This window comes from Peromyscus californicus, unplaced genomic scaffold, assembly GCF_007827085.1.
Source record: "Peromyscus californicus insignis strain IS unplaced genomic scaffold, ASM782708v3 Scaffold_10__1_contigs__length_136768540, whole genome shotgun sequence".
Classification (NCBI taxonomy): Eukaryota; Metazoa; Chordata; class Mammalia; order Rodentia; family Cricetidae; genus Peromyscus; species Peromyscus californicus.
Window position 1 is genome coordinate 134,972,267 of NW_026294391.1, and position 6,333 is coordinate 134,978,599.

Consider the following 6,333-nt stretch of genomic DNA (forward strand, 5'->3'; position numbering starts at 1 on the left):
ATCCCAAGCAAAAACAGAAGATAGAGAAAACACAATCTTGCTTAAAATATCCATGTCTGGCAAACTTTTCAATAATTTGGTCTAAAAATATGCATGCTGCTATGTAGGCAACTTGACAATTTCTATTAGACTTACACATCCACTCCCACATGAAATAGCAACCACTGTCTTAGGCTTTAATTTAAAGAGATTTAATTTGCAGAGATATGATTCTGCAAAAACCTATAGGTAAATGTTCAAATAAAGATTTTTGTGTAATAGTTTAAAAGATGGGAATGAAGGGTTACAGATGTAGCTTAGTAGAGTGCTTGTCTAGCATGCATGAAGCCCTGAGTTCAAACCTCTGCCCTGCATAAATAGGGTATGGTGACTAGGCAAGTACGTGAAATCCCAGCACTCCAGAGATGGATGAAGAAGGATTAGTTGTTCAAGACCATCTTCAGTTCTATAGTGAGTTCTAGGACAGACTTGGATACTTGATATCTTGTCTCAAAAATTTGAAAAACAAAACTCTGGTGATGTTTTAGCTTTAGCACAGTTGCGCTGCCTTAATATACTGCTATTTCAGCCAGCAATTGCAACTCCAAAGTTACGTTCTCTGGCAGAGGCCTGTTTCCTCAGGCTGCAGACTGGCAGGAATTCTGTTCCCGCAGGCACAAGCTCTGTGACTGTTGATAAAGGTAGCTTTAACTAAATCTCTATCGTTCTATTTATAAATAAGTCTTGAGATTTAAAGGCTGGAATGAAAACCTGCTAGCTTGGAGAGGTTGGGTCACAACTAGCTAACCTATTCTTGCCAGTGTCTCCTAAGACCCAAGCTTCTGCTTCTCCAAAACAGAAAAACCTGTGCCACTCAAAACCCCTCCCTACTACTTCCACTACATCTCTTTATCTCTTCTAGATGCCCTCTGAGGCTCCAAGATTACTTTCCTTTCAGCTAGTTGCTAACTCAGCCTCCTGACCCAAGGTTAATTTTATTTAATTAATGCAAATGCAAACTTGGAGTGCACAGTATGATCAAATACCCCCCAACACTCTGGTCTTTTAACTGGTCACTGCTCAAACAAACTGTGGTTCATCCAAATGTGATGTATTGTACAGCAGCAAAAGGGAGAATTATTGGCAAAACTCAATGGTCTCTTTAAAGCATCAGACTGAATAAAAACAAGACTACTGTTAAAGGTTGCAGGCTATGTGGGTACACCGATGGCAACAGTCTTCCAGTGACTAAATTCAAGACCCTGAACAGAAAGCAGCTTACACAATAGGTTCCATAAATTTCCAGCAAGAGGAGAGTCTATAAAAAAAAAAAAACAGGAGAGACCCTAGTGCTAAGGAGGCCTATGTCCTGGCTGGGCGAGTGAAAAGGACCTACATAGTGAATAAGCTCAGCACAAACACTTTAGACACTTAGTAGGCCCAGCACAAGCATAACAATTTACAGTTGTTTTCTTTTTTTCTTCTTAAATTTTTAGAGACAGGGTTTCTCTGTGTAGCCCTGGCTGTCCTGGAACTCACTCTGTAGACCAGACTAGCCTCAAATTCACAACAGATCTTCCTGCCTCTGCCTCCCAAGTGCTGGGACTAAAGGCGTCCACCACTACCGATCAACTAGAGTTGTTTTCAAAGGGCTTGTTTTTTAAATTGCTAGGGATGGAACCCAAGATATTGTTAATACTAGGCAAGTGCTCTAACACTGACTACATCCCCAGTCCTTAGAGAGTCTGAAGCTGCATTAAGGTCAGCTAAGAAGCCCAGAGCCAGGCCAATGCCAGAAGGAGCCACAGGTCTCTTGGATGCCTCTGGACAACTTCCAGTTAGTCTGTGGTTTATAAATGCAATCACAGCTACATGAGTGGCTGAGGCATGAGAAACGCAAGTTTGGGACCTGCCTGATATAAACGACATGTTCAAGATGTGTCATGGGCAGGACCCTATCCAAAAATGGTGCTCGGGTGAAATTTGGGAGGTTTTGTTTTCTTGGTTTGAGCAGGGGATATAAACAGCACCCTTGCAAGCATCCCAGGTGCAACCCCCAGCACTAAACAAAATGGGTGGGGAATACACTGAAGCCTCAGATGTGCAGAAAGCCACATCTGACTACTCAAACCTCAAACCATCAAAGGAAAGAAAACATTCATGATGGGCAGACAGCCACAGAACACACAAGCAACAGGCAGTTTAATGGGCAAAAAAATGTCCTTCATTAGAGGGGCAGGACTTCCTCGGTGGTCGTGATTTCTCATTGGCAGAGTTAGTCATCCTCCGAGAAAGGCAGAGAAGAACTTCCAGTACAGAGCACCACCACTGAGGTAAAGGTGGGGCGGTAGCAGGGTCTTTTTTGGCAATGTCTTCTGTGTCTCGAGACGTGGGCTTTTCCCTTTTTGGGGTATTCCTTCCCCAGCGAAAATACCGAGGGGAAACCTCTGTCGAGAGCCAAGACACAGGCAACCTTGTGGGTTGTGAGTTTGCCCATTCTCTTTCCCCACAAAACTCATTCTGAGAGAGGAGAGAGAGAGAGAGAGAGAGAGAGAGAGAGAGAGAGAGAGAGAGAGAGAGAGAGAGAGAGAGAGAGAGAGCCTTGAAGGTCACAGAAAGAGTCATGCTTGCCAGGAACTTTGGCCACATTTGTGTTTACCCACAAATCCGGGTAACCATGGAATTCCATCACAATGCCTCTGGCCACGACCTTGAACTGATCTCCTAACTCTCTTGCGCCACCTCCCGTGCATCTCATATTCACTGGACCCCTCTCCTTCCTATTGTGTCCTGTTCTCCAAGTGTCCCTGAGTTTGAGTGGGAAAATTAACCAACATGAACCACTCTCCTGGGGAGAAGTAGGCACAGTTAGCTAGCCACCATGTCACAGCACTGGAGGCTGTTGTTAGAGGTGTTATTACATTCTTCTGGGGGAGGGGAGGAGTGAAGCAACAAAAGCTTAACAACATCATGAGAAGTGTGGCTCACCAGAAGGGGAATCCTGTTCTGCCCCTGGACCACTTGTATCTTGGCCTCATTCAGCTGGGGTTCTTTCAGTTCCTGACTCTAGTGTTTCCTGGGGTAGACAAGGGAAGTCCTGTAGAGAAAGCTCGTGACTTTCTAGAGGGTCTCATACACCAGGGTCTCCAGAAGCTGATTCCAGTATGTCCCTGCCCACAAGTAGGACCCTAGGGCCTTTTGGAGACAGTGTGGCCACTCTTGGCACCTACACGCAGAGCCTCTCCAGCTGTCTCAAATCAAGGGCTCTGCTTTGGCTACAAATCAAGTTCTACTGTCTGCACTTAATTTGGCCTGGAACTGCCTGTTGTAGGCTAGTGTTCTGCCCCTTGAGCTCTTCTCACTGACCATGGCAGCTGGGCCTTGGCATCCTCTCTAATCTGGGTGTGTAGAGAAAGGACACACACTGGCCCTCCATTGGGGGATGAGGAGAGGGCACGGAGGGTCACTGTCATACACTGCCTTGTCTCTGGTAGTCCTTGACAGGTACCATGACTCAAACTGGTGCCCTCTGCCTGCCTTCACCTACCAGTCTTGGGACCCTGGTTGATCCCCTCCTGCCACCCACCTGAGTCTCCCTGCCTCTCTTTCAGGCTCTGGCTGCCTGGCATATGCATGGGCATCTGCTCCTCCACAGATGTCTGCAGCGCTCGCCCCCACCCCCAACTGTCTGTGGCCTCTGTGGGTTATTCCCATGATCACCTGCTGCTTGGCCCCTCTGGTCTATTCCCACCCTGCCACCTTGGCCTGGGCCAGCCCTCTAGAAGCCCAAGGGATTACTGGTCAGTTCCTGGTGGGGTATGAGTGCTGTGGCCCCCCACTGCTGAGGGAAACCCTACTGAAGGCATTGTCCCCCTTTCCTTATGGGGGTGGGGGTGGTTGAGCAGACTGTCTGGGCTGTCAGGCTAAGGGAAGAGGAATGGTCGGCTGGGCCTGCCCCCTGCCTTGCCCTGCCCTGAGTCCAGCCTGAACTTGCAGTCTCTGGGCCCTGCTTTCAGCTGGAGCCAATCAGTCCCTGGTCCCCTTCTTGGTATCACTGGGTGGGAGGGAGGTCAGGCTGTGGGAGGTGTATGGCCATGTGGCCTTGACCTCTTGGCCAACAGAGCCAGCGCATGGACTGTGTTGTGGTTGGGCAAATTCTAGGCCATGTGGTCTGGCTGACTTGCAGAGTCAGTCAGCTGAAGTGGCCACAACTGTGTACCCTGCCTGCCTCTTCCTGGTAGCCTGTGGGACCTCCTGTATTTCCTGTGTGGCTGGGTCTGTCAAGAATGGTAGGCATGGGACTGGAGAGATGGCTCAGCTGTTAAGAGTACCTGCTCCTCTTCCACAAGACCCAGAATTGATCGATTCCCAGCATCCATATTATAGTGACTCACAACCATCTCTAACTCCAGACCCAGGCAACAAAATGCTCTCTTCTGGCTTCTGTAGGAACCAGGCATGGATGTGGTACACAGACATATATGCAGGAAGACACTTATACACATAAAATAGTTAATCCTTTTTAAAAGGATCCATTAAGGATGATAGGCATATTTGCGGGTATCATATGCCTGGCTCCTGGCCAGTATAGGGCACCCATCTCTTTTCCTTTTGCCTCCCTGACCAGATATCTTCCAGTTCACTGCCTGAAGCCTCTCACCAGGTTTCCTCAGAAGCCTGTCCCATCCCCAGTCAGGCATCTTCTGCCCTATCTACAGCCCTAGGTGTCTCAGCCACCTGTGTATGATGTAGAGGCAAGGAGACAGGGACCCCTGCTTAATCCAACTCAGCCCTGGGCGGGCAGTGGCTCCCTTGAGTAACTTTGCCAGGCCTTGGCTTGAGAAGACGGTGTGAAGGTGGGCCTGTGTGGGCAGAATTGGTGCCAGGACTGGGTAAGAGGCTCTGGGTGATTAGGGAGCAGGGGTTGTCCCAGGATGCAGTCCTAGCTATGTAGAGTGGGAAGCTGCCTCATCCGCCTCTATTAATACTGCACCTCCTTGGACTTGCCTTTGATACTTTTTACCCCTTGTCCAGGTGGGAAGCTTCTGGAGGCTCCCAGAGTGTTGGGCCCTCCTCTCTATCCTGGCTGTTCAACAATAATACCAATGGGCCAAGGGAGAGATTTTATTTAGTTGTGTCTACATGTCCCTTGGGCAGTGTCTTCTGGGACTGGGCAGCCTCAGATGCACAAAAGTGAGGATCCCAGGTATACCTGCTTCTACCTAGTGCCAGTGTAGAAGTGGGGTGCAGAACCTTCCAGAGTCATGGGACTGTTTTGGCTCAGCAGTTCAGTCCTTTATCCCCTTTATGTTTCTTCTTGAATGACTAGCCTTTGGCCAAGTGCTCTTAAGTCCTGCCTGATGGGGTCCCAGCAGAGGTCATGCCAATGAGTCAAGTGCTAGGAGCTTAGATATGATATGATATGCAGTTTTCACTAGAAGCTAGGACTGAAGACATTGTTTAATTTTAGTTCTAGGGGACACAGGACAGAATCTACATACAAAAGATGCAGAAAAGGGTTATGGAGCAGAAAGCCAAGAGATTTCCCCACTGTACTTGTGGCATGGAGGCTCTATGACAGGTCCCATTTGAGGATTGATGAGAGAACCATCAAGAATACTTAGGACCAGAGCACTGTGCTTCCCTATGAGTGGACAAACCCTTCCTTTCACTGATGGACAAGATACATACCCTGTTGTGGGAAGGAGAATCTTTATAATGGTGCCTTATTTAAAGGGTTCATAGTAAGCTAAGCATGGTGGCTTACCCCTTTAATCCCAGCACTTGAGAGGACAGAGACCAGAGGATCTCTGTGAGTTTGAGTCCAGCCTAGTCTACATAATGAGTTCCAGGACAGCTAAGGTTACATAGTGAGACCCTATCTTCAAAAAATCAAAATAAGCCAGGCAGTGGTAATGCACACCTTTAATTCCAGCACTCAGGAGGCAGAGGCGGATGGATCTCTGAGTTGGAGGTCAGCTTGGTCTACAGAGTAAGTTCAGGACAGCCAAAGCTATACAAAGAAACCTGACTCAAAAAACAAACAAAAATAAAGAGCTGGTATTATTCTGTTCATGGTGTTTAAGAGATGGCTAGACCCCGATGCTATTTCAAAGACTGTTTACCTGATCATCACTGCTAGGGATCACCAACTAGCTAGCAATGAATCTTAATGCCCCATATTTTGCCTACTTGATCCTATATACCATTCTAGGTGCACCATATACCCGTCTCTGTGAAGCAAAGAGCAAGTACAGACTGTGCTACCTGGAGATCCCACATACTATGCTTCTGCCTTCTTGGTGCCCTTGCCAGTTTGGCCTTCATCACTCTTTCCATTAAAACTACAGGCAC